General features: G+C 45.8%; 2 long non-coding RNA genes across 2 annotated transcripts in view; one reads left to right on the top strand and one right to left on the bottom strand.

The window, feature by feature from the left end:
• The window catches only part of LOC119718486 (uncharacterized), a 45,381-nt gene extending 27,383 nt beyond the window's left edge, over positions 1-17,998 (bottom strand). The window contains exon 1 of the long non-coding RNA XR_011803858.1: positions 17,311-17,998. This is a non-coding gene — a long non-coding RNA (uncharacterized lncRNA). The remainder of the gene's footprint in view (positions 1-17,310) is intronic.
• Positions 2,918-4,731, top strand: LOC139998837 (uncharacterized). The gene is made up of 2 exons (XR_011803857.1): positions 2,918-3,055; positions 3,792-4,731. It is a non-coding gene; the product is annotated as an uncharacterized lncRNA (long non-coding RNA).
• Positions 17,999-18,282: the final 284 nt, after the last annotated feature.

Below are 18,282 nucleotides of genomic sequence, written 5' to 3'. Positions count from 1 at the left end.
ATAATGTGAACAGAAAAACCTTGGGGCCAGCCCTACAGCTGGTGTAAGCCAGCAAAGGCATACTGATTTGCACCCACTGGTGCTGGCCTTGGGTCTCCCCCCCCCCACCTCGCCTCTCTTGCTTGAAACTTGTGGGCAAGCAGTAAACTGCATTTTATTCAATTTATTGCCCTCAGAAGGGGGAAAAGGCTGAGCAGGCTGCGGAGCTGAGCCTGCCGTTCCCGAGGAACGAAGGCATTCCTGGCCTGCTGCTCAAGGCCATTAGACCATCCCTTCTACTGAGACCGATTCCCAATGGGGAAGCATCTTTTGTACCCCATGTGCTCTGGCAAATTTGGGTCAAGTCTCATTGCAGTGGCACACTGAGCGCAACGACACCATGGAAGTAGTGGTGAGGGGATGCCACTGACCAGTCCTCGAGTACAGAAGCAGTAACTAGAGAAGTTCCACGTTTCTTAAAGTCTGAAACTGCACAAACATATTGTCAAAATACACATATGTACAAGTAGAGGAGACCATGCCTTCCAGCTTACACAACACACGTTTTATTCTATTAATTAGTTTTAAAGCTAAATGGAGTGCCTGCGTGGGAACGGGGTACAACATTCTTTGTTGTCCAGAAGTGGATGGTCAGATGTCAATAGCTGAGAAACTAATATTTTACTAAAATATTAGTAAAAGCACAATACAGAACTACTGCCAGGTGGAAAAACAACCAGAAAAAAAAGCCCCATTCCTGGGAGGTGCTGAGTACCTGTGCTGAGACAGTGGGAATGACAAACAGCTAGTCCCTCCCATGGGACTGGATTAGTTGTTTCCTATGTGTCCAATAGACGTTTTCTCTGAGAGAAACAACTAGCAGGTGGCTAGTTCTGCCTTCCGAACCGGCTGTGGCAGATGCAGGGCTGTGCTGAAGGGGAAGCTAGGGTTTCACGTCCTTTAATTCCCTGCTAGCTAACTGGGTTGTTGGAGGGTCACCGACATTTGTTTGTCTGCATGTGCGAGTGTCAGAGACTGAGCAATGGACAAGAGGGAGTTTTCCAGCAAGATTAAGCCTCTACCAGAACTGGCTCCGTCCCAAAAGCGACTCTCGGAAACACTGGCATAAATCGGCAACTGATACTACTTGCTTCAATGGAGTTCCTTGGGAAGCAACTGACAGCAGTGTTTGGCCCAGTGGGTGCTGATCCCACGGCTTATGCTCTCATTTTCCCTCTCTGAATTTCCCACATGGATTTCCTATTCATCTCCACAGTTCAAAGGTTTAGGACCACAGAACTACATAGTAGGAGCGATTCCCACTGAAGACCTCAGAGAAGATGCCTTGGCAGCTTGTACCTGGTACCATCTGTTGTAACTCTGCGGTGACGTTAGTGCTCTGGCTCCTCTCAGGCAGGAGGAGGGTGAGGTGACAGGGCCATGGGGCCCTTCATGTGGTTTCAGCATTTCAGCACGAGCGCGTTGTGGACTCTGGCAGCATTTCAAGATAGCGTCCGAGTTCACTGTAGACGTGCCAAGATGATAACCTTGGCCATATCTGCTGAGGCAAAGGTTTCAAAGGCTCCTCACGGGCCTGACTTCCAAGTTGAAAAAGCCCATCATTTATTGACTTAGGGAAAGAGCTTCGTTACCAGCTGGGAGTGCACTTGAGATGAATAACCCTGAGAAACTGTAAATCTACCCAGAATGCAGACTCTTGTCCTAAGAGGTGTTGCATTAGCAGGCAGCTTTTCAGTCCACTTGGCATGGCAGCAGGCCTCTGCGGTGTTGGCAGATGGACCCCAGCCTACAGGGGTAGGAAAACCCAGCAGCTTTCATCCTATGGCTCTTGGACATCTTCACAGAGAAAGAATTCCCCCCTCAGACTGCATGTCTAAAGGTTTCTTGTGGACTTAGTGCATTCACATAACAAATACCAACATGGGACACGGCTGGCCAGATGTCATACTGATGAGGTTCAAAGGGCATGAGTTTTTTTTTCCCTTTTTCTTTTTTTTCTTTTCAGTCTTTAGTTAAAACCATCCTTCTAAGATAGTGCCAGGTCCCATCCAAATGCCACGGTGTGCACCTCTAACCACCATGGGCTGAACCACGTACCTCTGGAAGCCTGAAGCCTTAGTTCTTTGGTATACAGGAAAGAAAGACACAAGGCAGGGAAGACCTATTTCTGCAACATTCTTTCCAAAAGTCTTTCTGATAGCCCCAAGCCTTCCATGGCAACAGGCCTCAGGCCACAGCAAGTGCCTCGGGGATCTCTCCCCAGTTCTCCAAGCTCTGGAGCAAACTGCAAGAAACAGGATTTGGCTTTGGCCTGTTATGCTGTGCTTGACTTCCTTCACACATGACAAGCCAGACACCCTTCTAGAAGGAAAGACCCTTTTTGGAAATGACAAAGGCCACAAGAAGCTAATTTGGGCTTCTCCAGTCTCTTCCCCCAGCCGCCCTGCATTTGCCTTGCTCTACACCATCCATCCCCGCTCTTCTCTTGCTGCCAGTGTTTAAGAGCTATTTTCAGCCTTCAAACCCCTACAACTACAAGGCTAACACCAGAGTGGCTGTATCCATCAGCCCAAAGCCTCAATTTTGTTGGTCTAGATGATGTCTGAGACCTGCTTCATGTGAAACCTTCTCCACCACCCACAGCTCCCACGCTAGGGCCTGGCAGTAAAGCACCAAGGGTTAATCCTCCCCAAACATGCCCTTTCTGCTCCGAGCAAAAACCCGTTTCTGGCTGAGGGCAAACACAGTTCCTCCTTCCCAAAGGCACTGTGAGGCTCTGTACGCTGCCTAAACACGGCAAAGATTGTTATTGGCTTTTTTTTCCACTCCTTCTCACTGCCTACAGAGCCAAAGGGCCTGTTTGCTTTCCTGTTACTTATCAGAAAGGTTTATTTGCAATTGCTTGAGAGGGGAAAAAACCCTCTGCAGCCACAGGCAGACAAGCTCAGTGCTCAGGAACGTAATGGCTGGAGCCCGTGGGCCCATATGCTCGCCATCCTGTGAGGTGGAAGGCCAGCTCTGATCATCTCCAGCTGCTCAGGATACAACTGATCAGGTATGGCTGGACGTCAAAAAACAGGGGTGGGCTGGCTGGGGGCTGTGGCAGGCAGGAGAATGGGCAAGGAGCTATTTAAAGCGTGTTGTAGCACTGGGAACGTTCCTGTTTGGAGACATCAGGGCTGCAAACACAAACACATGCACAGTCCCCGAAGGGAGGGAGGTTGTATTTTCCCTGTCAGCTGCTATAGCATCCTCTGAGCTCCATGAGAGAACGAACTAAGCTTTCATACCGCACTGAATAATTCCTGCATTTTTAGGTTCCTATTTCCTCCTCCCCAATGAATTAAGACCTAGGAATTCAGCTTGTTTGTTGTTGCTTTTGTTACTGAATATCCATGAAAAGCTCAATGTCCCTGGGAACTAATTAGGTATTAACCCTGCATTATTGCTGCCTATCAGCCATGGAAACATGCCATTCAGATAAATCTCCTTGAAACATGGAAATATTGAGTGATCAGGTGGAATGGCTGAAGTTAAAAAATAGAAGATATCTGACACAGGAAAGAAAATAAAGCAGGGAATATTTCAAGTGAAAGCAACTACATGGTATTCTTGTGTACCATTTTACCAAGTGATAAACAAAACTACCAGATAGGGACAAATCTGTGCGCAAAAGAACCGTAAGGTCTCAGCTACCGCTAGGAATTGTGTCTGTTGTGTGGGTGATGTTGGGAGCTATTCCAGGTCCGATTGCAGCCTAACCTGAACTTCTTCACTTGTTTTGTCCTTAGCACCTCACCACACCCTTAATGTTTTTGTGCAAGATAATTTTGGAAGACCACCTCAACCAGGTTGCATCTTCGAGGAGCAGGGCCTTTAGTGATGTTAGGCTCTCTGCAGGCAGTGATTTTGTATTTGGGAGGATCTCTGATGCACTGCAACCTTTCACAGCCCAGTATTGCCTGACACAGAAGCCCAGAACACTAATAGCATGAGATGAATAAGTGCGTGCATATCTACTTCATTTTTTATTACTCAAGCCATTTCAAGAATTCACAGATAATTAACTCTAAATGCTTTTTCATCTGTTTTCCCTCAAAAATCTTCTCATTTGACTTAAAACCCTCATTTGCGGTCCAGGCAGCAACACACTTAATCACACTGAACGGGGCCACAAAGCAGCTCCGAAGATGCCTTTAAGAATCTGAAGAATCTGAAACCAAGCCATAGAAAACAGGATTGCTCTCATCCAGCCTCTCCTTGCCACAACAAGCTATGTGCCCCCCTCCCAGGCCTTAGGAGAGACAGCAGAGATCCCAACGCCTCTGGTGGCAGGGATACAGCACCCTCCAACCTGGATGTTTCTACAACACTGTGGCAGCCTAGACAAACACTGACTCCAGTCAACACACCACTGAACCAAAATATTTTGATTTGATAAAACAAACTCAACAGCTGTTTAGACTTCAGCTGACCAGACTCACAATGGAAGTTTCCTTTCCAACTTCCCCTATTTATTCACACATCCCTGCCATCACGCAGTTTGGCGACAGCACCAAATCTATTCCCTTCTCCTCACCTCCAGATCCCCTCCTTGTCCCTTCAGACGACCAGTTCCCCTGGGTGATCTCCCACTGTTTGCTTGCAGCCAACACAACAGGACTCTGGATTTCTTCAGGGAACACTATGGCATGGCTATAACAATAAATTATTTTAGTTATTTGCTTTTAAGTAGTTGTACAAGCACTTCCCACAACCCACTGTGGAAGCAAAAAGCTTCATTTCAGTTGATAACAGATTTACAGAATGAAGATGTCCCCCCCAAAAATGTCCTCATCTCCCTGCCACAATAAAACAATCCTGCCCCTGATAACAACTACACCCAGCCTGCAAGTCCTCTTACACAAAACACTCTTGGGAGCTCACAGCCATATAGAATCAATTAAAGCAAAAAGGTTGGGGTCTGCCGAAACAACAGTAGGCATCTGGGGGCAAAGTCTCACACCTGAATGCAGGAGAGATGCCACAGCCCAGACTTTGTCTCCTTCATGAAAGCCAAGGCCCAGTAACACCTCTCCGGAGAATGGGAGACCGCCAGCCCTAACATTTTGTGGTGGGGCTCACAATGCTGAATCGCAGTGAAGACTAGAATCTGGGACACTAGAAATCAGATGAGGAGTTTCCTTCCATTACTCAGAGGCAACTAAATCCTGTGGGGGCCCTGAGACAAGAAAACCAAACTCAAAACATTCCCAACAGGTGAAGGTTTCATTCATCTGTAAGACTCATTCTCCACCATATACTCCTCTGCCATCACCAAAAGATCCAGCACACATTTACAGCTGTTCATATAGCCAGCCTCTCAAAAACATCCTCTGATGACCCAAGCCCTGCTTGCTGGGAATAGCAGAGCACTGCAGCCAGTGTCCTCAGGAACAGATGTTGGCTTTGTAATGCCAGCCCCCTTCAGGCCACCCCCCTCCTTCTCTCCCCATGTGGCACTTTCAGCCTGCATGCCATCCAATTTGTTACCTACAAGGCAGGTCAGGGTCCCGCTGGGTGCTGTACATCTCCTCTCAGCTTGGGGCACTTTGTTTCAAAATTCCTCCTCCCCAGCAAGGCTTTAGTTGGAGCAGAGAAAGAACAAGGCAAAGAAAAGACACTGACACAAGCCCTGATTAGTGAAGAAGGATTTTTCTGTGTTGCTCCCCCAGCTCCTCGTAAATTCCCCAGCGTCCTACTAACAGCTCCCTAATTCCCAGATTTCCTGGTGTGTGTCAAATGCCTCCCCAAGATCCTGAGATCTTCAGCTTCCATCGGGAGCAAGCGAGCAGCATTAGCTCTGCTGACTTTGCCTTACCAGGCTGATTTGTGGTGTGAACACACTCTAATTAGTCATTTAACTTAAGAACTAAGACTCCCAAGAGAATAAGATTTCAGAGGGGAATTCAGAGCTCTTCAGACTGAAATTATCATCAAGTGCCTAATGCAATTGTTCTGCTTCTCCTATTCAAGGCCTCTTTTTCTCCTTTTGACTCTTAAAATACACTGCATAAATTCTTCCACATCTTTACCAAACCACATCTTGTGTAGCCTCTCCTGAAGTCAGTTGGGTAAATGCACATCCCATTTTTGTCCTCTGGATTTGCCCTGGGGAAAGGGAAGTGTTTCTCTTCAAGAGTTAAGAGCCGGCCAGCAACAAGCGCTACTTCATGCCTCCCTTACACAGTGGATGGCAACTCACAGAAACCAGTCAAAAACTCCCAAGATTCCTACCATGTAAAGGGATTCTTAAACATTCAGGATGCTATGAACATTAGCCTTGATTTTTAAAGGTGATCAAATCTTAGTTTAAATCCTGATCTGAGCAAACCCGAGCCTGCATCTTGAAAGAAGTCTAGTGTTAGCTGAACATCCTCACTCCTCTGAGATTGTTCAAAAGCTCCTGTAAATAACCACGATGAAGTGCTATCATTTGCAACTTATGTACACCCAGAGGCTGGAGAACTTGTGCTTGTGGCATTCCCAACTCCAGTACTGTCATGCTGAGTAACCCAAACTCAGCACTATAGTTTCCCCAGCTTGTACTCCTCCTGATAGAAGAGACAAGCTGTTGACTTTGTGCACAGTTTGGAAAGTTTCCAACTAGTTTAGCAGGGCTCTGTTCAATGGCATAATCCTCTGAAAAGATGTAGGCTGTGCAATATTTTGGCTTCATATCAGATCATTGCCCAACTTGCTGGCTGTAAAGTAAAACTGACTTCTGGGCAGGCTAGCCTCCTGGAAAAAGCATTGGCCTGGGAAACTTGCAGCAGGGTTCAAATCACCCGATCAGGTACCTAAACCATGACTGTTGAAGCACGTAGAACATCTACTCTCAAACGTTGCCCCATCCAGAAGGGGCCCAAATCTCATCAACACCTACTTCAGACTGCAATACCCTCCCCTGCACCTGTGCAGAAGCTCCTCTAGGTAGATAAGCTGCATCCCTTATTCTGCTACAACCCACACTGTGATGCTCTTGGATGCTTCCAGCTCTGTTAACTCCACAAAGAGCCTGGACACACATATGCCGCTGTCTTTGGAGGAGCATCTATTTCAGCTGCCACAATGCCTAAGCCAGGTATACAAAGTAGGTATTAGGGTATTTGAGAGTGGATTTCCAATCCTGGATGTGCTACTGTCCCGCAAGATGGTTTTGAACCAAACACTTCACCTCTGAGTGCCTATCTCCGAAATGGTAATGCAGGTAACATATAAAGCACGTTGAAGGGAAGACAACAATTAATTCTATGAGCTTGTGAATATACTATGCTTTACTTGAGACACTAAAAGACCCAATACACAGTCTGCTAAATGAAACTGAAGGCTGGAAAGATACTGGATAACTTGGTTAAGCTGTACACTAATATTAGAAGATAAAAACCAAGCAAAAGTCTTGGTCACTATTGTGACACCTCAGAAGTAAATTCTTATTACCAGTAAACAATACCTCTTCCACCCAAACAAGGGAACTTACCTTTAGCCTGGCCCGCACACACAAAAAAACTGTTAAAATCTTTTTGATGTTGTAACAAGCAAAGTGTGAAAAACCTGCCATGGTGTCAGCTCTCCCTATCTTCTGAGCTCAGCTCTGCAGACAGCCAATATCATGTGCACCTACGTGTGATGGATCTGACTTGGGCATGAAATTTTCATTAGTTCTTGCACTGTGCACAGACACAGGGTTTCACTGATCTAATAAGCTTCACATACTACTGCCTGGCTGCCTATAGCTGCGTAAAAGAGGAATGTGATTAGACCTACATCTCTCTTTTTGTGTATTTCCAACCTTACCCCAAAATAGGATCACCAGACCTCCTTCCCAGTTCTTCTAGAATAGAAAATGTTGCAGTACAATACTTGAAAAAGATCTTAATTCCCCCCTATAACTTTTCTAATCACAATAAAAATGGTTTTATTGGTGAGAAGGGTCTGCAATTTCTTCAGCAGGACAGATTCTAAAGGAGCTCCTGCAAAGATGTAAAGCAAACTTGGTTTTGTTTTCTAAACAGAGACTGCCAGACAAGTCCTCAAGCTCTCTAGGTAATCTGTTCTTCCTGTTCAGTACAGTGCCTAAAAGAGCTGAACAGCTGAACTGTGAAAATAATACATTAAAACTAAGTTCTCAAAGCATTCTTCCCCCAAGCACAGCGCTGCATTTAGGGGGAAAAGATAACATCATCTTGCAAGTGGGTACAAAATCCCTTCATATCCTTTGAAACATTCTAATGTCATATTAACATCTCTTATTCTGAGCCCCGGATCCCCCAACATCACATGGAGCTCCTAATAGCAATTCACAAAACACAGAACATTGTTTAGCTCCTTTCACATCATAGCTCTGGACATGACAATTCCTGTTGTTTTCTGAGAAGTCCAGTGAAAAAAGTCACCACCACAAGATAGAATTTCAGCTGATACAGAGATCAAAGGAATCAGCAGATTGAAAAAGAGCAAGCTTTGTCTCCCTAACCTTCTAAGCAAGAATTCCTGTACTAGAACTATCTGAACTCAGAGCTAGGCTGCAGGTTTCCCAATGAGGAATCCTGTCTGTCACTGCTAACCAGGTCCAGGGCTTTCTCCCCCAAAGGTTAGGATAACATTCAGAAGATGATCCAATATATAACAGTCTGGTTTCACTGGACGAGCCTTCACAAAGCTGATACCAACAGCAAGCCACCGAACAAAAGGGGATGAGGCCCCCTAGTACTAGTGAAGACCCTGTGCAGCTCCTTACGGACTCCTCCTTGCTATTGCCATGTGTGCTGGCAAACACTGTATGCGATTTGCAGAAGTGACTCACATTGTTTTACCCATGTAAGAGTGGGAGGAAGTTGCACATTTCCCCAAGCCTGAACCACCTCCTTTGCAAAATCCCAATCTCCAGCGACAGCCACACAGGACCATGGACAGCAGTCCCATGCAAGACGTGCCACATGCTGGTTGTCCACCTTCCACGCTTCAGCAGCCTTGCAGAGCCTGCTGTACGTAACAGATTCCAGCAAGAGGCTTGCTTTTCTTAGTCACCCTGGACTAGAAGATGAAATCACTTGCATAATGTATCTTGAACCAGTTCTGCTCATCCGAAGGTACTGCAGTTCTCCAGTGAGCATGCATTAGTTCAAGGAACGCCACTGGCTCTGCTGAGCAGAAGTCTCTGGGGATCACCTCTGACAGAACTGTGCAGAGACCTTAAAGTTTCTCTGCTCCACTGCAAACAGGAGCCTGCTCCCCAGCCCACAGACTAGCAAGTAGGAGGCAATGACAGCATTTAGAGGAACACCTATTGGCTTTTCCTTAGCTCCCACTGTTACTTGGCTCCAGCTTCCAAGACACATCAAAAAAACCCTTTTGTGTAAAGGCCAAGTTGTTACACCCCCACATACCCCACATCTCCACTTACGCCATATGAATTCACCCAACAAGCAAGAGTGTGATAGCATCTCATTTGTTTATCAACCATTTTACACAGCTGAATTTACAGTTGTGCAACACCGGGCGTATAAATCCTTCCACAAGGAAAAAATAAACGGCACATTCATCTCTGCCATAGCACCGCTGCGAGTGATGTTAAATACCACTGCCTATTTATCACAACCTAATTATTAGTTCCCTCGTTCCCAAACCTACACAGCAGACTAAACATAAGCAGCCTATCAGCCAAGTTTAACTAGCTGCCAGCAGCCACTTTTACTTCAACAAAGAAGCACATCACTAAGACACTACAAGACCAGTGCTCCTATATGGAGGCTTCATTCTCATGCAGCGTCCAAAGTTCAGCTTGGAGGATGAGGAAAATGAGAGAAACGGCTAGTGACAGTAAGCCCTGATGGGGTCACGGGCTTCGCAACGGCTTCAGCGCACAGGCGGGTGAAAACATCACTCACAAAGTAAAGGGACAGAGGAAAGAAATGAAAAAGGGAGGAGGGGAGGGAAGGAAAGAAAAAGGGAAGGGTGATGGACAGTTGGACTTGTTGAGGGTGAAATCAATTAAAGTGCATCAAATCCAGAATTCATGCTTTTTCAAAGTGACAAATATGTGCTGGAAACTGAGAAAGACGAAGGGAAAATAATGTCTTTGACCTCCCAGAGACCGGCTGTTCCTTCCGTCAGAGAAGCCAAAAGTGAAGTGAGATGCGTTCATGATAAATTGTAACAGCCAGGCAGCCACCTTAAAAAAGAACGAGGTGAAAAGGTTACAGAAGGAACCCAAAATGCAAAGAATTCAACCAAACATCAAGATAAATCAACTCAGGCCCTTGTGTATGCGTGCCCAGCCTTCACAGAGCTGCTGCAGCTCATCTCAATTTGTTAGCCTTACTTAAAGTGCAAGAGACACACACAAACATCTTGTTTACAAGAGCTTTTGAAAACATTGTTCCAGTGCAGGCGGAAGCCTTACCAAGCTAAGGGATGCACTGACTGTATTACCTGCTGTCTTATCTGGGCCAACTGCTAAACAACTTGAGCATTTCTTCAGTGCACTCAAATAGCACTGCCACTCCTCTGCTTGGAACAATTCAGCCGTGTTTTAGGTAGAAGTTTCCAAAGAGAGAAATACCTCTTTCCAAAAAAACAGAATGTAAAACAGATACTCACATCTCAAAGATTCAGAAGGCAAAGTCTCAGGTATAACCTTATTTTCTCTTGCATTTAGATATCATTTTCTAGTTTTGAGCTTCAAATCACAATACAAATATTTGGATGCACTGCAGCTTTAGATCTTTTTCCCACTGACAACCAGAAAATATTAAATCTGATCATTACCCCATGCAGGATAGTTCAATGCAAAGCTAGAATATCAGAAAATCAGAAGGTACAAGATACCTGTTAATAGAATTTGTTTGAAACATTCCTCTAAGCATTGTGCCCTACTTGGAAACGTAACTTCACAACAACAGAACACCAATGCAATATGTTTTCAACATGTACTTTTTTAATATATTTTCCTTACATGCACAGCAAACATCAAGGCAAAACTGAACTAAATATTAAAAAAAAAAAAAAAAGATAAGGCTTCCTCAACATTGGCATTTTCCATGTAAAGGAAAACTTGACAGTGGTATGCACAGCCACTTTGGCTAAAGTTCTCCTGAATCAGCTCTAACAAAAAGCTTCCCCAGTGATGCATACAATGCTTTATGTGAACTGCAGCAAGCCAAAGCAGCATTTTAAGGGAACATCTAATGCAGTTCTGCATGCTCATTCACATCAGCAGGGTATGCCCAATACACCTCCCATTCCAATACTCTTGACTTCAGACTGACTCCCTGACATAGCCCATCAAGTTTTCAAACATCATACGATTTTGTGATGCCCATTTCTTCTTGAATTATTAATAGTAATGGATATTGCCATTTGGTCTTGGAGCAAGAGTGGCCCAAGCCATGCTGACTATTCATGACAACAGCAGACAGACCTTTAAAAGGTTACTGAAGAAGGCATGCCTGCTCTCCTCTCGAGCTATTAGTGGCACTGAAGGGACTACACCAGGTAATTCACAACAGTTCAGATATCATCAGCTGAATCTGTTCACACTGCTGACTGTCATGCGGACAGTCTTGCTCCTGTAGCCCTAAGCATGGGAGATGGGGGAGACTCCCAGCTGTGGTGGGGAATTTCTCATGCCTGGGATCCAAGCTGGCATCAAGAGTTTATTGTTGCAAATGCATTGAGGGGAGCGAAGTTCACATTGACATCGTGGCTGCAAGGAAGCACAACTATCAAGTCCTGGCTGGCATCCTCACAGCTCTGCCTTCAGAAAGCACTGGTGATCATCTCGCCAACTCCTCCTGACAGATGCCCACCCCGCTGCTGTTGCATTCTTCTTCACGACAACCTTCTCTGGACTGTCCCTTCCCCGAAACAGCATGATTCTCTCAGGGAGACACGAGTTCACATCAACAAATTCTTCCCGACACTGCCCTGAAGCACTTTCGCTATGATCAGCTATTCGGAGTGATGGGACACACTAGTTAGATCTCTCTGTGTGTTTATCAATCCCTTCTCAGCCATTTTCCTCTGTAAATCCGTCAAGTCTTTTTCTTCAAGCTCTGTGGGAACAGTTAGGAGCTATCTCCTCAGAGGTGCCTGCCCTGCCACTTGGATTTTGTCCCCCTCTTGGAGAAGTTGGCTGTCAGCAGTCAGAGGGCTGGCCTGCATGACACAAGCACAGCAGCAGCGCCGCCACTGCCAGTGCCCTTGGAGTGGAGAGGTCCATATAAGACACCTGTAAGATCTGTCCCTGTGCAGGGGACAGGGAGGAGAGCTGCCTACCTCCTCACAAAGAAGAAAGGGTGGGAAAAGCCCAGGGATGAAGCCAAGGAAGTCAAAATTCTGCAGTCCCCCACACCAGACACAAACACTGTGCCCTGAGCTGAACCAGGGCATGAATGGAGCTGCTGCATGGGACCACTGGATTTTAGAGGATTTGAGGGAGACGGGACATAAAAGCGCATTGGATTCTACATGCATGTCAATATTTTAGCTCTACTGCCATGATCCTTAACCAACATAAGGCAAGACATTTAAACAGCAACAAATCAAGAAACCAACCCATAACATCACTACGACAAGTGTAAATGAAGCCCTGTACACCACCAACAGATTCGGGCCTTATAAGTTTCCTTCTATTCCTGCAGGGAATTTGCTGCCTGAGAAAAGTCACGCATCTTCCCTTCCAAACAGGGAGTATCAGATGGCATTTGCCTTCTACTAACGCTCGCAGCCTTTCTGGATGGCAGTGAATTGCCAGCCAGTCTTAATCATCATAGATGCTGTCCTACGCAACTACAGTACGTAGCTTATATGCACTTTGATTGCACAGATCTAGGTCAGCATCCTGCATCCTGACAAATGTCAGATGAGAACACTTATTTCTCCTTTCACACTTGTCATCGGCCGAGCTGGTTATCAGCCCCATTTTGCAGCCGGGGGAATGAAGCACAAAGCAGCAAAGTGACTTGGCTCTGGCCATTTTGCAGGCCCGTGCCTCCAGGAGCAGCACCCCCAGAAGCAAGTCTTGGGTCCTCTAAGTCACCACCCAGGGCCACACCACATCCATAACACTCAAAATGGTGCTGGGAAGATATACATGTCAGGGGGGCAACAAAACTCACTTGTAGAGAACAGCAGTTAGGTTCCTCAATCATCTACCTGAGTTTACTGCAGTTTCAGGTGGCTCGTGCAGTTTTCCCCATGATGACAGACCGGAACTTAAGACAACACCCAGAGACTTCCAACAAGCTCCACCATATTCTTTCCTTGCTCACCAGCCAGAATAAGCACTTGAGGTTTTGGATCCTTTTCTTTAAGCCCTGCAGAACGGGTCAGGAATCTCACAGAACAACCCTTCATGCTCTGTTTCATCAAATCTGCCGGATGCTAGCAGAGAGACAAACATGAGATTAGATATACGAAACCAATGGAACATTTCACCATCCAAAAAAAGGGCTCTGTCACTATGATTGAATAGCTTCTGCTCCTGCTTCTGATGTCTCATGTCAGAAGGGGCAGATGAGAAAGGGCTGCGTGGCAGAAACAGCTTCACAGAGGAGTCTGGTAACTGGCAACCAGACAGCTCCGTATCAGACATCCACAAGGTTCCCAAGAGCCAGACAGCAACTGTTATCCTTTTAGGACTGAAATCTGTCTGTTTGTCCAAAAATATGTGCTGTCTGAACATCAGCACTTTTTATTTCAGTTTTGGAGTTTTTGTTGACTTTCACTAAATTGCCCTCATTATTCACTGCATGAGACCTTCCATCCACTCAGTGTTTCAGTTGTTTTTTTTTCCATCTCTTCTAAACTCTTTTTCCATTTTTGTGGATTTCAAAGTAATTTGGTGCTAAAATATTTTGGGTGAACTTAGAATAGAGATGATGCTTTTAATTTTGGAAAAAAAAATCTTTAAGCTACGGTTTCATTGCTGCTCATTATACACGTGAGCAAAATTTTAAACTTTTTTTTTTTTTAGAAGGAAAATGCAACCAAATAAAAGCTGCTCTTTGCTGATTCTTGGCATTTGTATTCCCCATAGCTGCTGCCATACAAAGCCAGACCACAGCACTGGGGTTTAGACCCCAGGAAAGGTGAAGTTATATTTTTAGAGGGACAGTACAACAAGAGGGAAGAACCACCCCATACCCCACTTTCCCACAAAGCCCAACAGCAAACCATCCTTTGGCTCTTTGGAGAAGGAACAGAGCTCAGACACCTACTGTCCAGAGCCCACAGCACACTGCTGACACACGCCACTCACCTCCACACATGGTGAGTGAGCATCCCTGGGTCGGAGCCGTGTTGCAGTGACCTTGCACAGTCCCCAAGAGCTGGCAGCTCAGGGTTCCTGCCTCCTGCAGCAGCGCGATAACCAAGTGGCCCTAAGGCACTGCCTGACCTGAGGGGCCTCCTGCCAGAGCTCTTCAAGATCACAGAATTGTGATCACTTGCCGCAAAAATTGTTGTCTTGCTCCAGATTCAAAATGATTTAAGACTTTCTTGGACGCCTTAAGTTCTCCTTTTCCTCCTATGTCATCCCTTTTTTAAGGACAAAGTAGTTATTTGTGTGGGGATGCAAGCAATGCTAGGATGCCAACACAGTCCTGAGACTGTACTACCCTGCTGATACTAACACCGCATGTGTGGCTTGTTGCTGTATTTGTTCCCTTTTGAGCACAGACTAGCTACAAGACCACATTAAACCTTCACCTTAGACCCTTCCACTGCAAGCAGTGGCTTGAGCACAGTATTCAGGTTGGAAGGAACTGGAGCTCTCCACATGTCCCCAGCCCAACACATACAGTGTTTGTACCCAGCACATGGCACAGAAGGGGCAAATCCAGCTCCCCCTTGAGATCCCAACAAACAATGTTTGTTGGTGACACAAACATTGATCTAATGAGATCCCAGAACAAGGTGGGGGAATAAGTGCACGTTGTAGTAAGGGATCACCAAGTGTTCTGTGCCATTAAGTCAGTGGAATCCATCAGTAACTGAAATGGGGCCATGTTGTCCAAAAGTAAATCCTAGAAGCGCTAGTAAAGGAGGGAATTCAGTAAAAATGCTATTACACAGTGCCACACATGCAACTCAGCTGGTTTAATTCACAGCTTTCCAGCCTTTGGAAGCCTTGACATGAACAGATTTGTGAAGGACCTGAAGCACTAACCACCCCCTTCTTCCCTCTGGTACAGCTTCCTACTCAAACCCTCTGGGACATTAAATCTTCCACTTGCCATATTCTCCTAGGCCAAGAGGATATGAATTTCATAACTCCTCAGCTGAGCTGCCATCAGGAGCCATGAAATACGACAGGAAGCCAACAGCATGGACCTGCTGCACTCCACGCACTCACACGAGCCGCAGGGCTGGACAAGCTATTAAAGACAGCACACAGCACAGCTGCCTCGAGCCCAGGGGCACGTACAGAAGGGCACGAGTACACTCGATCAAACTGGAGGAGGATCAGAGCAGGACAGAGCCAACACCTGAGTTGAGGCTGGACTTGCACAAGAAAGCCAGTGCTAGCCAGGAGTCACTCGTTATATTTCTGACTTCAGGGCTTATGCAGGTACCAGCTGACAGCTTGGAAGGGCTGAAGGAGGGAAACAAACCCTTAATTCAAACATTACAGCTACAAAATACTGCAGGTTTCATACTTGAACTTGCACCTCTCTGTTATAACCAAGTTATAGGTGATGTGAACTGGTGAATGGAGCAGACTTCACTGGGCAGGAGAGGTCTTGCTTCCCTCAGCAGGAGCTCTGCTCACGTAGCTGTTTCTCCAGAAAATCACCAAGTCCAAACAGCACAAATTTATTGCCCCCCCCCCCCCCCAAAGTCTATTACAAGCAAGAAGTTCATTCAGCTACCCTCTCTCACCCGAAGGACTGCATTTTGACCCTCCTTTCAGGATGTTCATAATCAACTAAAGTAAAAGCCAAGTATTCTTAATATGCAAAACAAACAAAAAAAATCATGCTTTACACTTACTGCAGCTTTCAGTCTTTTAAATGAAAAGCTTGAATAGGTAAATAAACCCCAGAAGGAAGCCAATCCTATTGCCAGACAGGCCCTTCTGCAGATACTGTAAAGCCCTAAGACAGACAGCAGAGCTCAGTGCTTCCCCTGGACATTTGGGAACAGAGGAGAGGGGGAGACACTTTGCAGCGGGTTACAGGGTTGGTGCTGCAAATACATCTGACACTGTGCAGTAGGCTTTAGATGCCCAATGCACACCACAACTGGAATAATCAGTAACTGGGGAAGCCCCTTAGGGCTTGGCAGGGGTCATGCAGAAGGGAGAGACCAGCACAAAGTCTTATTAACGCACCCTGTGTGGCAGAAGTCAAACCTACATGAAAGCATGCGCATAAAGGGAGCATTAAACAACCACATGAAGTCTTATGCTATGCAGGTGGACCATATCCGCGATACACTGTAAATCAACTGCTGCAAAGCATCTAGAAGGCCCTTAGTACCACAGATCCTGCCTGCTCTTCCAAATCAAGCTTCACCTACACAAAGGACAGTCAGTAGCATTACAGCCACCCATGTGTTCATGCCACACAATACAGAATTACCATAGAATAGTGATAACATTCATTAATCAACCTGTATCAAAAGCTTTTGGGTGCAACAGTAACTTTTTTATTCTCATAGAAATCCCAGCATTAAAACTGATATGCTTAGTTAAGGAGAAGGGAAGAGAAAAAAATAGACAGACTTGGATTTTTTTGCTCACTGCTTGCCCAAAGCCTCTAATTTGAGCAAGGTTGCAGTCAGCTCTCCATCTGAGCATGATTTGGTGCACTATCAAAAGAATCCCATCACATAAAAGCAGCTTTTAAGAACACAAGATTAACAGATGGACCTTGTGACACATGGCATTTTTCCAACCAGGAAAATACTTGAGCCACACGCTACATTTGTCCAGAAAAACACGCAATCAGGCAACTTCAAAACAAGACAAAACAAGCTCAGCAAAAACAAAATGGCTCCTCGCACGCTCCCTCTTCAGGTGCACTCCAACCGGGATTAGTTATACAGCTTTCAATATTTACAAACTCATTACCAAATTCCAACTTTTTTTTTTTTTTTCTCCCCAGAAGAGAACAGTATCTCAAAACAGCCAACTAACTCTTAACACACCCAGTGCTCCATCCTCCCGGGGAACTCGAACACCCCTCTGCAATCTTCCTATCCACCACAGACATTTCTTGTTACGCATACCATATTTCCAGCCACACATAAAGTTTGCTTACTCACAGTCAGGAGTAGATGGCTGCTTTCCTTCAGTCTCTTCTGGTTGGTCTTGTTTCCTCAGGGTCCTTCGCAGCACGGCTGACTTTGAAGCCTGCAGTTTATTTTAGCCAGTCAATCAGTAGACTCAAGTAAAAGCAACTTCGCCCCACAGCGAGTTTTCCTCATGGCACAAGAAATACTTTTCTCATCCTTTGAGGAGGGCCTGCAGTCACTTGCAAACTTCACATTTGCAATATTACATAGGAACTGAGAACAAAAAGGAGTTCACTTATCACAAATCAACTCAGGTCGCCTTTTCTCCTCTTCTCAGAACAGCACAGACACCAGGTAACACCTCATGTACAGAATGATAGGATTTGAGTCCCAGCACACAACTACTGAACTTGAATCCTCCAGGTAAGGCCCACAGGTAGCCCCAGGCTCAAAGAAGGGAAGATGGTGAGGGACTGAGCTGAAATGGAGCAGAGGGGTGGGGAGGGGACCCAGGTGAGGCTCATCAGAGCACTAAGGCTTCACTGGAGCACTCAGCACCCTGGTAATTTTTACTTAATTACTGCCCATAGAAGCCAGCTGGATATGGCCTTGCAACTTCTACCTAGAGAAGATTCTGGACTTCTCTAAGGGAATGGCCCTCTTGGAAAACCAGAGAGAAACAAGTGGATTTCTTTCACTTAAATCTTCAAACCCAGCCTAGGTGTCGTTCAGAAATATGGGGTTGTGATCAAGCCTTGCTGCTATCAGGAGTTCAAAACAGCTAACCAGCCTGGTTTTGAATTTGATGAAGCCTATGAACCAGCACAGCTGCTGGTAACATAAGATACCTCTGTCCCTGAAAGATCCTGACTGCTTTCCCTTCCAGTCAAAGTGTCCTTTGGACTTTTGGCCTTAACTCTGCAAGGTGAAGGGGACCCAGACAGGGGCTGACAAAATAGCCTGACAGAAGGCCCTTGTGTGAAAACCACCCAGGCCATGGCA

This window comes from Anas platyrhynchos, chromosome 16 (genome assembly GCF_047663525.1).
Source record: "Anas platyrhynchos isolate ZD024472 breed Pekin duck chromosome 16, IASCAAS_PekinDuck_T2T, whole genome shotgun sequence".
In the NCBI taxonomy this organism is placed as follows: Eukaryota; Metazoa; Chordata; class Aves; order Anseriformes; family Anatidae; genus Anas; species Anas platyrhynchos.
The sequence above is the reverse complement of the archived record's forward strand: the minus strand, read 5'-3'. Positions and strand labels throughout refer to the sequence as shown.